This window comes from Ursus americanus, chromosome 33 (genome assembly GCF_024610735.1).
Source record: "Ursus americanus isolate L20-20 chromosome 33, mUrsAme1.1.p, whole genome shotgun sequence".
NCBI lineage: Eukaryota > Metazoa > Chordata > Mammalia > Carnivora > Ursidae > Ursus > Ursus americanus.
Window position 1 is genome coordinate 15,435,288 of NC_142159.1, and position 17,434 is coordinate 15,452,721.

Sequence of the window (17,434 nt, forward strand, 5' to 3'; positions counted from 1 at the left end):
ACAGGTAGCCATAAGTAATGTATCATCAAGGGAGCCATCCCAAAACACACCAGTGCCAGAGAGAATGAGTCCAGTGGGCTGGGGTAAGCAGGAAAAACTAACTGGAGGGCAGAAATTTCAGTTGAGCCTTGACTGAAGGGGGAGAATTGGGGTCATAGTCTGAGCTGGATAGAGTGATGACGTGAGCAAGCACCTATTCAAGGGGCAAAACTCCTCGCCCTGCCTTGCTTTAAAAGGAGTAAGTCATTTCTCAGTTTCTTCAGCTGTAAAATGGACATTTATCTGTCTTCTCTTCGCTGTGACCCACAAATACTGGGGAGATATGAGGCTGCTTGAGACAGTGATGCACTCTGAACTGCTCAGAACATTCACACTAGGTGTGTGTCTGAGCCCATAGCCCCGCATTTCTCACCCGGATGGCTCAACCGCATCCCCTCCAACCAGCTGCCCTGGGAAAGCAGCCTTTATAAAGATCACATCACTCCCCTTCACCAGCTCCCCCCTGCACTTACCTGCCCTAGGACCTGAACTCTGCCCAAACTGCCCCCACTGGAGGCCCCCCTTGCCACCTTGAGCCTTCTTTTTGCACCTTACACAGCCCGTGTCCTTCCCTGCCTTCAGAATGCAATGTCCTCCACACACCCTTGCCAAGGGATGAATGAATGAATACATGGATTTTTTCCTTAAAGCTTCCACACGTTGTGTGCCTGCTGCGAATCAGGCTGTGTGCTGCGTGCTCACACATCCCCTCCCTGAACGCTTACGGCAGATTTCGAAGACGGCTACGGTGTCACCCAGATCAGAGGGGAGCCGTGGCAGAGCTGAGTTCGGAACCCAGGCTGCTAGAAAGGAGCTGCTTGGGAAAGCATAGGTGGATGGCAGAGTGGCTGGCTGGCTGGATGAGAGGCTTCTACAGAACAGTGATGGCCCGGGGACCACACACACACATACACTCATGCACGCACGCCGAGGTACCTAAGAGAGAGACGCCATTTTTCCCTGCAGAGGGCTGTCCCCTTTTCTCAATGACCAAGTGAACAAGCCCCTCCCGCCCCCCTGCTCTGAGCCCTGGGGCCCCAAGCAGGAATTAAAACCCCAGCCTGACCCTTTGGGGGTTTACCCTACAGCTGAGGAGATGAGCAAATACTTGCCAGGAGCCTCTAGAGCTCAAGCAGATGCTATTCTGGACTTGGAGCAAAAAGTCACCGTGTCAGCAAAGGGGCTCAGCAGGGGCTCCCTGGAAGGGTTGGGGAACTGCGAAAGGGAGGCACTGGAGAAGATACTAAACTTTAAAGAATCTAGAACAATAATAAACCCAATTTGAAATGGACAAGACCTTTACAGAAAGAACTGTAACACTTCACTGAAGAACATACAAGAAGACCTGACTAAACGCACAGGAACACCCTGGTCATGAGTGGAAAGGTTCACTGTGATCCACAGTGTTGATTTTCCCCAAGTTAATCTATAATGTCCGTGTTCTCTCAACCAAAATTCCAAGACAATTTTTCGTGGACCCTGGTAAGCCGATTCACATGGAAGAGGAAACACGCCATGGCCAAGACAATTTGGAGAAAGAACAATGAGGGAGCCGGCCCCATCAGGATCTGCTACAAAGCTCTAGGAAATAATAGAGTGTGGGTTGGTGTCGAGAGAGAGGAATTGGACAACTGGCATTTTTTAGAGAGCCAGAAACAATTCTGTGGCTATGTGGGGATTAGCGTAGGATAAAGGAAACCCTTTAAATCAGCTGAGGAACGATGAGCCATGTAACAAATGGTGTTAGGATATATACTTGGGGAAAAAATGAATCTAGACCTCCCCTCCCTCACGCAATTCTCACACACGGTCACAGCAATAATTTCTACAGATACTAGAGAACTAAGCATATAAAAATGATCGAAGTATTAGATAAAATTTAACAATGTGTTTATAACTTTGAGTAAGCACAGCCATCTTTCAAAAGCACAATAGGGACGCCTGGCTGACTCAGTCGGTCATGCGACTCTTCATCGCGGGGTCCTGAGTTCAAACCCCATGTTGGCGTAGAGCCTACTTAAAAAAAAAATTGACTCATAAAGCAAAACACAGTTCTAGGGTGTATACCAGAGACGCTACCAAAACACAGTGATTCAAAAAGGTGAAGAATGAAGGGATGGACACGGATTTATGAGGCACCTGGAAACGAAAAGGCAGGGTCTGCAGCCCTGATACCAGAATTCAAGCAAAACAAAACATTTAATGAGAGAAAGACTTGTTAGAATGCTAATGCCACATTTCGCAATGCAGATGTAATAGCTAGGAAGGTCCACACACCAAACGACACATCAGTCCCCTCCCTGAAACACACAATGGTGAGCGTTCACATGGACACAAATAGCTTCGTATTCTTTGCCCGTTCGAGGAAGTCTATCCATATGCTCCTTCCCTAGACCTCCTTGTCACCAATTTCCAATCAGGGTCTTCTCCTTTCCCATCCAGGTAACTGTCGGGCAGAGCCTATGAATCAGTACAGATCAGGCTTCTGTACAGTTTATCTTCCAGGCAAAACGAACAATCAGGTCACCCCTTCGCTTGACGTTCTGCCCCGTGGAAGGATCTCCCTTCACCTCTGCTCTTCGGGGATGTCCCAGAAAGGGGCTATTGTGCTGTACGTGACCACTTAGTGCAGAACCATCTGTAAATCAGGCCTAGGTTTTCTCTTCCTCTGTCAGCGTGGTGCAGAGATTACTCCAGAAGGCCACGAGCGTGGGCTTGGAGAGAGGAGGGAATGCAGTGAAGGAGGAGTCATGTACACTTGGGCCACTTCCTCATGCAATTACTTGCGTCTTCAGGGCTTCCTTAAGCCCAATCTCAAATACACCAGTCCCATTTTTAAAAAAAGATTTTATTTATTTATTTGAGAAAGAGAGAGGGATAAAGTGGGGGTCAGGGGAGGAGCAGAGGGAGAGGGACAAGCAGACTCTGTGCTGAGTGCAGAGCCCAATGAGAGGCCCAATCCCATGACCCTGAGATCATGACCCGAGCTGAAATCAAGAGTCGGATGCCCAACCAACTAAGCCGCCCAGGCGCGCCGCTACCAGTCCCATTTGATAATGAGTGTACTGCCCACTCTTGTGGCTTTGTGGCTCAGACAACACCCTATCCGTGACGGGCAGCTCAGATCGCCTGGTGACTTGGGGGCCCATGGTGACATGCCCAATAGCAAGCCAAGAGTTGTCTCTCAAAAAAGGAGTAGCTACCCACCGAGGGTGGAAGGGTCTGACAAAGGCTCCATCTTTCTCTGCCAGTGACACTCGAGGAACCATGGGATCCACTGGACCACCTGATCCATACAGCAGAGCAGTGTGCTGGGCAGCCTAGACCTGTCGTAGAGCCTTCTCTTGTTCTGGGCCCCACTCAAGACTAACAGTTGATCAGGTCCCGTGGTAAATGGCCCTGAGTAGCATACCTCAATGAGGGTTATATTGCTTCCAAAATCCAGAAAAGACCTGCTAGGTCTTATGCCTTTTTTGGGGGTTATAGGATGGGCCAGATGCAATAATTTGTCTTTTACTTTAGAAGGTTTATCTTGACAAGTCCACACTACTGGACCCCTGGGAATTTCACTGAAGCGAAAGACTGCTTTCTGTGGGATTTATCTCCCACCCTCTGATGCACAAATATCTTCTTTTTTCAAGATTTTATTTTTAACTTATCTCTACACGCAACGTGGGGCTTGAACTCATAACCTCGAGATCAACAGTTGCCTGCTCTACCGACTGAGCCGGCCACGTGTCCCTGATGCACAAATCACAGGTGTCTTAACCAATGTCTAGAGTCGCTGTGATGTCCTCTTCACTGGGCCAATCAGCCTAGTATCGATCATGGACCAGCGTGATGTCTTGAGGGAATAAAAGGCAATCAAGACCCCTGGGGACGAAATCATGACCTAGGCCTGGAGAGTTGCGAGGCACCTGAAGAGGGACGTTGGAGGTATATTGCTGGCCTTGACAACTGGAACAAAACTGCTTCCTGTGCTCTTTACTATCATGTGTTGAGAAAAAAGCATTTGCCAGGCCAATAGCTGCATACCAGATTCCAGGAAGCTATGGACTGAATGTCTAAATCCCCCCCCCCAAATTCACAGGTTGCCATCCTAAGCCCCACCATGATGGAATTAGGAGGTGGGGATTCTGCCTGCTGCTGAGTATATCTATTCCAGTTATGCATTCCAGAATGGGGAAAATAGCCCCAGGATGGATCCCAGTCAGACCTGAGCTAACAATCCACTGATCACCTGACCTCCGTGGTCCCTAGCCTGACTCATGAACCCTAGTGACATTTTGGATCAGTTCAGAGCCAGTGTCTGGAAATCTCTGGAAAGACTGATTATTTCCTTTCCCCGAGTACACAGTCACTCTGGCAAACATGCCTAGGTCCCTTGGGGGAAGGGTGGGAGAAAGATCACCAGTATAAATTTTTGGCAATCTAGCAGATCCTCCTTCAAGGGACACCATCCCCCCCTTTATTCAAGGGGTTCTGGGTCTGTGAACTGGTTCAAGACTGTGAATTGATCGAGAGGCCCTGACTCTCTGTTTTGGTGATTCAAGTCGATTTCTGTTTATTCAAGCTGGAAATCTGCTTGTACAGATCAAGGAAGGATTTAGTAGATGGCCTATCTTCTTCTCCTCTAGGGACCCTGCAATCAGCTAGCCAACGCAGATGTCTCTGTAAACTAGACTATTCGGATTGCTTCTCTGGCATTGCTGTCCATCCCAGTAACCATGGCGCACCTTGTGTTTGGTAAGTAAATACCAAGCCTTGATGCCTGCCACTCCAGCATCTCCTTATCCCCATGTATTTAGAGATCCAAGTTCAGTAGCAGAAATTCCCACTGCAATTTCTGACCCAAAGAGAAAAGACACCACAGCTGCTGGAGTTCCTCTCACAAATGTGTTTGCCACAATGGTGAAGGGGAGGTCCTCTGGACCCTCCCATGGTGGGTGAGTAGGCCTTCCTTGACAAATCCACCCCGATGGTCCAATCTCCCTAAGCCTCGGATATTTTGTTCTGCAGCGTATGAAGACAGGTCTGGCATTTGAACTTCATTTAATCTGTGACCACTTTGGGTCTGTTTCACTCAACCAACCAAACTGTTAGAGTCCTATTAAGTCCTTGTGCTAAAACACTAAATCCGGAATATGCGTTTCATGGATTCATACAGCAGAGATAGCCAGATAGTAAATACTTCCGGCTTTGCAGACCAATCTGTCTCTGCCAGTACTAGTCGATTCTCTTACTGGAGCACAAAAGCAGCCATAGACAATCTGTAAATGGGAGTATATCCCAATAACATTTTCTTTATGGACACTGTAATTTGAATTTCATATATTTTCATGTATCATGAAATATAACTCTTCTTTTGATTTTTCTCAGCCATGTAAAAAATGTAGACACATTCTAGTTTACCAGTTGTACAAAAACAGCAATGGGGCAGATTTGGTCCATAGGCATAGTTTACCAATCCTTGCCTTAGGGTTTACAATCGTATCTTCATTACTCTCAACCTGATTTCAAATAATATCACACTACTTCATATATAGTGAAAGAAACCTTACAACAGTATACTCACAATTCTTCCCCCCCACCCTTTTATGTATTATTGTCACACATTTTATTTTTCTATACACTATATAAACTTTTTAAAAAGTTTTATTTATTTAGCGGCACCTGGGTGGCTCAGTTGGTTAAGCTTCCAACTCTTGATTTCTGCTCAGGTCATGATCTTAGGGTTGTCGGGCTCTGCGCTGGGCATGGGGCCTGCTTAAGATTCTCTCTCTCCCTCTCCCTCCATCCCTTGGTCCCTCCCCCCCACCACCAAAAAAGTTTCTTTTATTTAAGTAATCTCTACACCCAATGTGGGGCTCGAACTTGCAACCCCGAGACCAAGGGTTGCGTGCTCTTCTGACTGAGCCAGCCAAGCACCTCTGTTTTTCCATACACTATAAATCTCCACTGCACTGTTATTATTTTTGTTTTAGATAGTTAATTCCCTGTTAGGGTGACTAAAAATAATTTAAACATGTCTTTTATATTTCCTTTCATTTTAACCATTTCTGAAAATCAATATTCCCTTGCATAGCGCCAAGAACCTGTCTGGTATCATGTCCTTCCACTTGAAAAACTTCCTTTCAGATCTGGTGGTACAGCTCAGCTGGCAATGAATTTTCAGCTTTTGTTGATTTGAAAAAGTCTTTCATTTTTTAAAAAAATTTATATGCAGTAAAATTGAGTTTATTTGTATATAATTCTGAGTTTTGAGACCTGGATAGAATCATATAATCACCAGAGTCAGGATACAGAACAGTTGTGCTTTCATTTAAAAAGAAAAAAAAGCTTTTATTTTGAGAGAATTATAGACTCATATGAAGTTGCAAAAAATAGCATAGAGTTCTGTTTACTTTTCACCTAGATTTGCCCAATGGTTGCATCTTACATAACTATTGTACAAAATCAAAGCCTATTATTCTCAATCCAGCAACATTAGGGCAATATTATTAAGCAGACTTAGTCAGATCTTATTTAGATTTCACCAGTTTTTACATGCACTCGCGTGTGTGTGTAATTGTATGCAGTTTTATTCCATGTATGGATCCATGGTACCAGCACCTTCGTTTTTCTACAGTAAACTCTACGCCCAATGTGGGGCTCAAACTCCTGACCCTGATATCAGGAGCTGCACATTCTGCTGACTAAGCCAGCCAAGCACCCCTGGCACCTTCATTTTTTAAAGATATTTTTATTGCATACAAAATTCTGGGTTGACAGTTTCTTCAGCACTTTCAGATGTCAATTCACAGAGTGACTGCCTGGCTCGGTCAGTAGAGCATGTGACTCTTGATCTTGGGGTCATGAGTTCAAGCACCATGTTGGGCCTAGAGCTTACTGAAAGAAACTGTAAACAAACAAACAAACAAACAAGCTGGTTCATTGCCTTCTGCTTACATAGTTTCTGATACGAGGTCTGCTGTCATTCTTACCTTTGTGCTTCTGTAAGTAGCAATGTCTTTTTTCCCCCCTCTGGCTCCTTCAGGATTTTCCCTGTAGTTTTCGGTAGTTTGACTATGATGTATTAGGTGGTCTTATTTTTGCTTTTTTGTTGCTGGAGGGTAATTTGTCCTACTTGGGTGTTCTCTGATTCTTAAAGACCTACAGTCGATGTCTTCCACCATTTTTGGAAAATTCTCAGCCATTATCTCTTCACATATTTCTTCCCACTCATGCTCTCTCTCTCTTTTCCTTCTGGGATTTCAATTACGTGTGTATTAGATCATTTGATATTGCCAAATTGTGGCTCTTGGATGCTCTGTTCTGTTTTTTGGTTTTACACTTCTTTTTCTCTGTGTTTCAGTTTAGATAATTTCTGTTGACCCATCTTCAAGTTTACTGACTCTTTCCTTAGTTTTGTTGAGCCTACTGAGGAGCCCATAGAGGCATCCTTCATCTTGGCTACTAGGATTTTTTTTCTTTTTTAATTTCTAGAATTTCCATTTGACTCTTACACCTCCCATCTCTGCTGAAGTTCCCTATCTGTTTATGCACGTGATCCACCTTTCCTACTAGCACTTTTAACATATAAATCATGATTATATTTAAAAACCCTTATCGGGGGGCGCCAGGGTGGCACAGCGGTTAAGCGTCTGCCTTCGGCTCAGGGCGTGATCCCAGCGTTATGGGATCGAGCCCCACATCAGGCTCCTCTGCTATGAGCCTGCTTCTTCCTCTCCCACGCCCCCTGCTTGTGTTCCCTCTCTCGCTGGCTGTCTCTATCTCTGTCGAATAAATAAATAAAATCTTTTAAAAAAATAAAAATAAAAAAAATAAAAACCCTTATCGGAGCGCCTGGGCGGCTCAGTTGGTTAGGTGTCCGACTCTTGATCTCAGCTCAGGTCTTGATCTCAGGGCTGTGAGTTGAAGCCCTATGCTGGGCTCCACACTAAGCATGGCGCCTACTTAAAAAAATAAATAAAAAATAAATAAAAGCCCTTGTCTAGGGGCGCCTGGCTGGCTTAGTCAGTCAAGCATGCAACTCTTGATCTCTGGGTCATGAGTCTGAGCCCCATGTTGGGTGTAGAGTTTACTTTTAAAAAAAAAGCTGTTGTTTTTATTTTTAAGCCCTTGTCTAATCATTTCAACAACTGAATGATTTCTGAGTCTGGCTTGTTTGATTCCTTTGAACATAAGCAAGTGTAAGAAGGCCAGTGAGGCTGGAGATCAGGGAAAGAAAAACTGCAGAGAGAGAGAGACAGTGGCCATGGGGCAGTGTCCTTCCAGCCATTATGGGTATTGGGCTTTATTCTAAGAGCAATGGGAACTATTGGAGAGTATAAGCAGGGGAGTCATATGATCAATTTTGGGTTTTTAAAATGTCTTCTTGTGGTATACAGAGAATGGAATGTTTGAGGGCCAGAGCAGAAGCAGGGAGACCGATCAGGAAGCAGAGGAAAAAAGGGGAGTATGGCACATCCAGGGCAGCAGAGAGCCTGTACCTGGACCCTGTGTACCATTTCCATGTCCTTCCAGCACCAGGAAGGAAAAAAACTGGTTCTAGAGAGGAAGTTTGAAAGGGAGTTCGAGGTTTCTTGCTAGTTTTAAAATATGACCACCAGAGGGCGCAAAATCCTAAAGAGACGCTTGAACTCGGACCTGGGTCCATCCCCCCCGCCCCCCCCGCCCCGCCCTGCATCCTGGGACTTGGGCAGCCAGTCGTGGACCCCTCTCCTTGTCCAGTCAGATGGCTGATTCTAGGGCTGACAGGAACCAGTCTTCAGTCCCAAGGGTGTTTTGTGAAAAAGCAGTGAGTAAACTGAAGGAATCCTGGAGTGGGAGCCTCAACATGAGTTCTAGCCCCTTCCCCACAGCTCCCTGACTTAGGCAAGTTACATCACCTCCCCGAGCCCCGTATCTGCAAAAATGGAGATAATTTTTGCCACTATTTCCCCTTTTACTTCCCAGTCTGGCCCAGGCTCTCATCAGAGAGAGGCTGTGTAATGTAGGGACTCAGAACGTGGTGTCTGAGGCTCCTGGGATTATTTCCCATTCCAACAACAAACTAGCCAAACTACCTTGGTCAAGTGACTTTACCTCCTGAGAGCCCCAGTTTCCGGCTTTGTTAAGAGGGAACCCTAACACATCCCTTGCACAGTTGCAAACTGTGAGATAATTTCCCTAAGTACTTAGCAGAGTTGCTGGCTCGTAATAATTGTTCCAAGTATGTTCATTATCCCGCTAGAAACTGGACTCATTCATTTCAGGGCTTACTTGAGTCTCCAAGGACTGGGACTCTGCTGGTAATTCCTTTAGTGGCTTTCAGCAAGATTCCTTCCCTTTTCTGAGCCTCAGTTTGTCCAACAGAAAAAAAAAAGGGAGGTGGGATTCGAACGAATACTCAGCAGAAACCCTTTTAGCCCTGACATTCCAGGCTGCTTCGATCTCCCTCCCTCCCTCCTACCTCCCCTCCCTTCCTGTCTTTCTTCCATTTAACCATCACGTATTCATTCACTCAGCAATTACATATTTATTGGGTAACTACTATATTCCAGGTGCAGGACATAAAACAGACCCACATCAAAACAGGTGTCATCCACGGAGAGCCAGCCCGTGGGAAGCATGTTTGTTCGAAAAGCCTCTTTGCTTTCTCTTCCAGCAATCAACCGTTGCAGGTTATTTCATGTTTGGAACAGGAAAGAATTGTGCCAAGAGTTTATTTCTGTGCATTTCCGTGTGGCTGTATACACACACACATTTATATATAACGTTTGCTGCAGCGTTGTCATGGGAACCGGGTTTTGGTCTCCGGGCCTGAGGGATGCCTGTGCGTGGAGGAGCTTTTATGGAACACCCCCTGCATGCACTTTTGTGTGACGCTCGATCCTGCTGGGAGAGTTGCCCCAAGAGCCTTTGTCGGCCCTTTTGATCATCGCTGCCTATTTTTCTCATTGATCTTGTCGGATGTGAGCGAATTGGACTGAGGGAACTGAATGTCAAGCTCGGTGATTGGCAGGGCAAGATCCTCTGGGACATTTGCCAACTAGCAGCGTGGATAGGTCAGCTCGGGCTTTTTTGTCTTCTTCGACCCTTGATGTGGGAATGTTTAAGGCTTTGGGGAAGACTTGGATGAGAAGACAAAAGCAGGCAGGGAATGTGTTTTCAGGACGACAGCTGCAGCAGCCACTTTGGGACTTGGCAGGCGGTGCCAGAGTGGGGAGGGGCCAAGTGCCAGCTGGAGGGAGGGAAGGGACTCACCATTCGCCAGCAGCTTCTCGGGTCTGGCCCCATCCTGGGTGCTTTGCGGATGTTACGTCCTGGGATCCTGGGATCCACCCTGTAGGATAGACATCGTGCTTCCTAGCAGGAGACTGGCATGGGAGGCAGAGGAAAAGTGGCCTGGCTAGGGAGTGGCAAAGCTGAGATTCAAACTCAGATTGGGCCTGACCCCACAGCTGGGCTTTACCCACTCCATTGTGCCACTGGATGACCTTCCACCGCCAGGTTCTCCTCGAATCTGGGCGGGGAATGGCAGTCCAGAGAACGGAGTCCTCGCAAACCCCAGGTATGAGGAAGAGCTGAAGGGAAGAGGACCCCATTTACTGATGACCTGTGTTCAGTACTGGGCTCGGTCTTTCCACCTCACTGCTCAGCTGGAACATTGAAACTCCTCTAATCCCTGTGCTGATGAGAGAAATCGAGGCCCAGAGGGGTGAAGTGACTTAACTCAGGCTCAGAACTGGGTTTTGAGCCAAGGCAATTGTTTTCCCAAATGAAAGCCCTATAGTACTGCCCTGGGCCTTCTTCTCCCGCATTTCTCAGCTACAGTGCTAAAGAGAGGGGGTTACGTGTTCTAAGAGCAGGGAAGGCCACTCCAGAAAACCTGATATGGTGGAGGACTCTAACCTGCCCAGATAGTGCTCCCCCAAATCTACCAGAGTAGGGTGACACTCAGGAACTCAGTCAACACCCATCCCTCCATTTATGGAGCGCCTCGTCCGTGCCAGGCTCAGTCTGGGTACGGGGCACCCAGCAATGAATGTGAAAGTCACAGTCACTGCTATTGGGAGCTTACTCTCTAGCACAGGGACCGCCACGAGACAAGTAAGTTTAAGCGTAAGAAGGTCAATGACACTACAGGTGCGAATAGCAGGGACTGTTGGCCTGGGTGGAGGGGGGTGTTTGCATTTACTTACAGGAACCTTCCTGACACCTTGGCTCAAGAAGACTGAGAATATAACCAAGAGCTGAAAGTCGGCCATGCTATGGCATGGAATGAAAGCAGTTTCTATTTTCCTGATGTTCAGATGTGATACAAGCCATTTACAGCTTCATTGACAAGATAAAGAGGTTAAGGGTTATTGACTACTTACTACGGCCAGGTACGAGGCTACAGAAGCCCCCTCTGAAGACAGTGTGATGGAAGCATAGGAAAATAATGCCCCAACACAAAAGTAACAGAAGACAGGAGCATCTGGGTGGCTCAGGCAGTTGAGAGTCTGACTCTTGATTTCGGCTCAGGTCGTGCTCTCAGGGTTGTGGGATCCAACCCCATTTCAGGCTCCATGCTCAGTGCAGAGTCTGCTGGAGATTCTCTCTCTCCCTCTCTCTCTGCCCCTCCCCATGCTTGCTAAGTAAATAAATAAATAACATCTTTTTAAAAAACAGTAGCAGGAGGTAGGAGCAATTAAATCTGTCTGGGGGAGCAGGAAGAGAATGGAGGAAAGTTTGTCCCATAGATGATGCTCGAGCTGGGTTTTGAAGGATGAATAGGAGCGTGCTAGGCAGTCCAGGAGCCGGAGACAGTCCAAGTGGTGGGAATGATGTATGGAAAGACTTGGCAACAGGAAAGTGCATGGCTGTTCGGGGTACATGTCCGTGGGGGAGGGGCAGGAACTGAGGGCGCAGAGATTGGTAGGAGCCAGATGTAGTCAGGCACGTACCCTGGTCAGGAACCTGGGCTCTATCCAGTCCTCGCTTAGCCTGCATAAGGGGGAGAACCATGCATCTTTTTCAACTTCGCCACTACAGTGGAAGAAAAGGCATGTAATGAGGGTAGGGGAAAAAAGCATGATTGCCAAATTTGGGAAACTGAAAAATGTCCATCTGCAGAATTAATTCTAAATCGCTGCTATTTTCATTCTCACGCCAGCGGGAAAGGCAGAGCCTAGCAACGCGCCCCAGCCACTTTCCAGGTGTCTGGAGTGCCAGCAGGCCAGGCCAGGCTAGCAGGCTGGCTCCCGTGGAGATCATCAGAGCCAGTTCGGAGCTTGGTGCCAGCTGTGGGCATCTGGAAATCCAGCTTCCTCTTCCAGTCATTGGATAGGGGGAAAAGAGAGTCCAGGATTTTCCCAAGGCAGCAAACTTGGCAGGATGATTAAATAGCATCCGGCTTGACAAGAGCCAGGGGAAGGCTGGGCCACCCAGGGTAGGGGATATGGTTTCCAGACTCAAGATGGGATATGTGGGTGATTGTGTGAAGTCCCTTGCTTTAGAGAGGGTTGGAATACTGTGAGGCGGGTATTAAAGACCTCTCAGGGGGCCAGGCCCAGTGGCGGTGCAGGTTGATCTCAGTAGATTTGGTGTAGGGGGTTCTGGTAAGGCCTGGCATCAGCAAGGTGAAAGGCTGCCTTGCCCCCAGACCCAGCAGCTGCCTCCTGAACATGCTGGGTGGTTAGCCAGACAAGGGAGGAAGCAACCCCTGTTATGGTTCAGGTCCCAGGTGCGGGCAGTATTAGTACTCAGAACTCTATCAGAGTGTTATGGGGATTAAATGAGTTGATACATATAAAGAGTTTTGCTCAATGCCTGGCTCATAGTGAATGCTCAGTGACAGTTAGCAGTTGTTTCTATCAGCCAGCCAGGCTGATGGTTGGTTTCTGCTTGCTAGCTTACTTAATACTCATGACAGCTCTCGGAAGTAGGAATTAATAGGTGAAAAAAATTATTGTTATAGTTGGGGAAACTGTGGCATCGTGGGTTTCTGGAACTTGCTCAAACACGCAGAGTTAAAAATGGAAGAGAGGAAAGAACTCGTATGCCTCAACACCAATAAAAAGACAAACAGGGAGGGGCGCCTGGGCGGCTCAGTCCGTTAAGCATCTGACTCTTGATCTCAGGGTCATGATTTCAACCCCTGCATTGGGCTCCACAGTGGGTGTGGACCTACTTAAAAACAAAAAGCACAAACAGGGAAACGCCTGGCTGGCTCAGCAGGTGGAGTGCCAGACCCTTGATCTTAGGGTTGTGAGTTCACGTCCCACATTAGGTGTCGAACCCACTTGAAAAAAAACTCAAATAAAATTTTTTAAAAATTCAAAAATGGGCAAAGCACTTGAATAGACATTTCTATAAAGAAGCCCACCTGGGTGGCTCTGTTGGTTAAGTGTCTGCCTTCAGCGCAGGTCATGATCTCAGGGGCCTGGGATCGAGCCCCACGCTGGGCTCCCTGCTCAGTGGGGAGTCTGCTTCTCCCCCCCCACTCATGCTCTCTCTGTCTCTCTCTCAAAAGATAAATAAAATCTTTAAAAATTAAACAGAATTACCATATAATCCAGCAATTCCACTTCCGGGTTTATACCCCAAAGAATGGAAAGCAGTAACTGGAATGGGTACTTGCATACCCATTCTGAAAGGTCCATTGATCTCTGTACGGACGAACAAAATGTGGTATATCTATGTAATGGGATATTATTCGGCCTTAAGGAGGAATTATGTGCTGATACATGCTGCAGTATGGATGAACCTTAGAAACATACTAAGTGAAATGTGCCAGATACAAAAGGACAAGTATTGTGTGATTCCACTTACGCAAGGTACCTAGAGTAGTCAGATTCATAGAGACAGGAAGTAGGATGTGGTTGCCAGGGAGGAAGAGAACAGGGAGTTACTGTTTAACGAGTACAGGAGTTTTGGTTTGGGATGTGGCAGAAGTTCTGAAGATGAACAGTGGAGATGGGCAGTGGTGGTGATTGTACAACAGTGTGAATACCACTTTAAGGCCACTTCATTGTACACTTAAAAATGGTTAAAGCGGGGGCACCTAGGGGGCTCAGTTGGTTAAGCACCTGACTCTGGGTTTCAGCTCAGGTTGTGATCTCAGGGTTGTGGGATTGAGCCCTGCATTGGGCTCCCACTGAGTGCAAAGTCTGCTTGAGTTTCTCTCTCCCTCTGCCCCTCCCTGCCGTGCTCATGCTCTCTCTAAAATCAATCTTTAAAAAAATGGTTAAAGTGATGAATGTTATGTTGTGTATATCTAACCAAAGTTTTAAAAAGTTGCAAGAAGGAGGAGGAAAGAAAAAGTAGCAGAGTTGTAATTAGGACCGGGCTCTATCTGTCTCCAGGGACCCCTGGGATGGTTCCCTGGATTTGCTTTCCCCTTTCTAGGAAAATGCTCCCAATTTTTTTTTTTTCAAAACTTACCAGCAAAGGGACGCCTGGCTGACTCGGTTGGTGGAGCATGGGACCTTTGAGCTCAGGCTTGTGGGTATAGAGATTGATCTCAGCCCCATGTTGGGTGTAAAGATTACTTAAAAAAAATCTGAGGGCCACCTGGGTGGCTCAGTTGGTCAAGCGTCTGACTTTGGCACAGGTCATGATCTTAGGGTCTTGGGGTCGAGGCCTGCTTTGGGCTCTACCCTCAGAGGAAATGTCTGCTTGTCCCTCTGCGCACCCAACCCCTCCCCCCATGAGCGCACATGCTGTCTCTCTTTCTCAAATAAAAAAATAAATAAAATCTCTAAAAAAGTCATAAAAAACAACAACAGGTGACCAGCAAAGCGAAAAGAGGTATCTTGGTGATGACGGACACACTCAGATGTAACAAATTCTTTTTAATTCAAAGCATTTGCCAGTGGCGTCCAGCTTGAAGGACAGGCCTAATTTTGCTCAAGTTAGGTCGGAGGATGGAAGTGCGGAGGAGTCAGAACGGGGTAACTGCGCTCTGTCCTCTCCACTCCGCACCTGGTCCCACAACCTGTATTCCCACAGCATTTGTCATTTTGTGTCCAGGCGACAAACATTTATGGGATACTCCGATTTGTGTTTTCTCAACACCAGTGCTCAGACACCCGCTCGGGGTCCTCCAACTTAACTCAGTTTTGATACCATCTACCTGGAGATGGCATCAGATCCCACAGGTTGAGGGCTCGGTCCTATGGGACCGCCCACCCCCCTCATCTCAAAGACTGGCTGCAAGGCCAGCTTATCCCCCGTGCTTCTGACCTACCCGCTAGAGATCAGAGGTTCCCATGATCCCTTCCTTGGGTTTGATTAATTTGCTGGAGCGGCTTACAGAATTCAGAGAAACGTCTTACTCACTAGACGACCAGTTTATTATGAAAGGATGTAACTTGGGAACAGCCAGCTGGAAGAGAAGCACAGGGTGAGGTGTGGGGCAGGGTCTGATCAGCCATCCCTCTCCAGGGGCGCCACTCTCCCTGACTCTCCGCATGCTCACCAGTCCAGAAGCTCTGTGGACCCCATCCTTTGGCGTTCTTAACAGAGGCTTCATTACCCAGGCAGGACTAAATAAATCATTGGAACTCTATCTCCAGCTCTCCTCCCCTTCTCAGAGGTCCTGGGGTGGGGCTGAAAGTTCCAACTCTCTAATCGCAGGGTTGGTTCCCCTGACAACCAGCCCCCACCCCCCATCCTTAGGTGACCTAGGGGCTTTCCAGAAGTCACATCGTTAACATAACAAAAGACACCTTTATCATTCTAATCGCTTAGGAAATTCCAAGAGTTTTAGAGCTCTCTGCCAGGAACAGAAGGCCAAATATAAATTTCTTATTACAAATCACAATATCACGAGCGCAGAATACGTGTCAGGCTCTATTCTATAACCTAGAGATACACCAGTGAGCAAAACAAAGTCCCTCCTCTTCTAGGGCTAACATTCTGGGGGGAGGGGAGAGGTAGACCCTGAACTCATCAATATGGAAATGTCGCATGTCAGATGGTGACAGGTGTCACGAAGGAAATTCAAGCAGGCCAGGGTGTGCTGGGGATGGGGGTGGGTTGCTAATTTATATGGGATGCCTGGGAAGCCTTCTCTGATAAGGTGGCATTTGAGCAGAAACATTAAGGAAGTGAGGGAATGTGCAGGGCAGCGATCCCAAGGACAGGCAACAGGAAATGCAGAGGCCCCGAAGTGGGAGTGCGCTCCGGATAAAGGAACATCACGAAGGCCCGTGCACGAAACAGGAGGAAGAGTAGGATAGAAGCTCAAAGAGGTCAAGGTGAGGATGGGAGGCAGAACTCCTGTAGGGCATTGTAGGCCATTGAATAGATTTTTGCTTTTACTCCAGATAAGAAGAGAAGACAGTAAAGGGCTCTGAGCAGAGAGCTGACATGATCTTCACTTTTTAATGTAAAAAAATTATGGGGATTACTTAAATTGTAGGTCCAGTTAGCCCTCTCTCCTCCCCATTAGCTCTGGCCTCCTATTCCTCTTAGGGGCCCAGCATGGGGCCTGGCACGTAGTGGTCACTCAGTAAATGCCAGTTACATGAATCCTGAAGATCCCTTGCTCCAGAGGTATGCAAGGCCAAGACTGGCCAATGCTGGAAGTAGGAAAAGGCCAGGGGGCTGCAGCAGACTTCTTAATGGGAGGATGGTATCCGTGGCAAAGGCCTTGGTCTAGCAGTGAAGAGAGGCTGGAGTTTCAGTTCTCTGCTCTGCTGCTCCTTTGCTGTGTGACCTTGAAAAAAATCCTTCCTCTCTCTGGGCTCTATTCCTAAAACCAGAACACTGGGTAATATTATCTTTAAGGTATTTTCAGTCCTGACGAGACTCTATGATAATACTTAAAAAAAAAAATAATCGTGGTAAAGTACAAATAACATAAAGCTTACCATTTTTTTTTAAAGATTTTATTTATTTATTCGACAGAGACAGAGACAGCCAGCGAGAGAGGGAACACAAGCAGGGGGAGTGGGAGAGGAAGAAGCAGGCTCATAGCGGAGGAGCCTGATGTGGGGCTCGATCCCATAACACCGGGATCACGCCCTGAGCCGAAGGCAGACGCTTAACCGCTGTGCCACCCAGGCGCCCCTAAAGCTTACCATCTTAATGAACCATTCTGTGAGAACAGTTTTTGCCCCTTCTTGTATCCTGGTGAAGCTGCCCTATCTGCGGCCGCAAGTGGCTGGTGCGAGCTGTGATCGCTTCCAAGAGGAGTGGCTGAGTGATGGAGAGCCATCCCCCACACCGCGGGCAAAGGGGCAGGACAACTTGGTTCCAGGACCAGTGAGAACCGCAGCAAAGTAGAGAAGCTGCCCCCTTCCTGCCCTGGAGGGAAACGGACGGGAATTAAACTTTGTCAAGGTGCTTCTTAGGCCCCAGGCCCTGGTGATGTTCTATGGCTGGGCTTTAAGTCTTGCTTTAATCCGTGAGAGGCAGACCT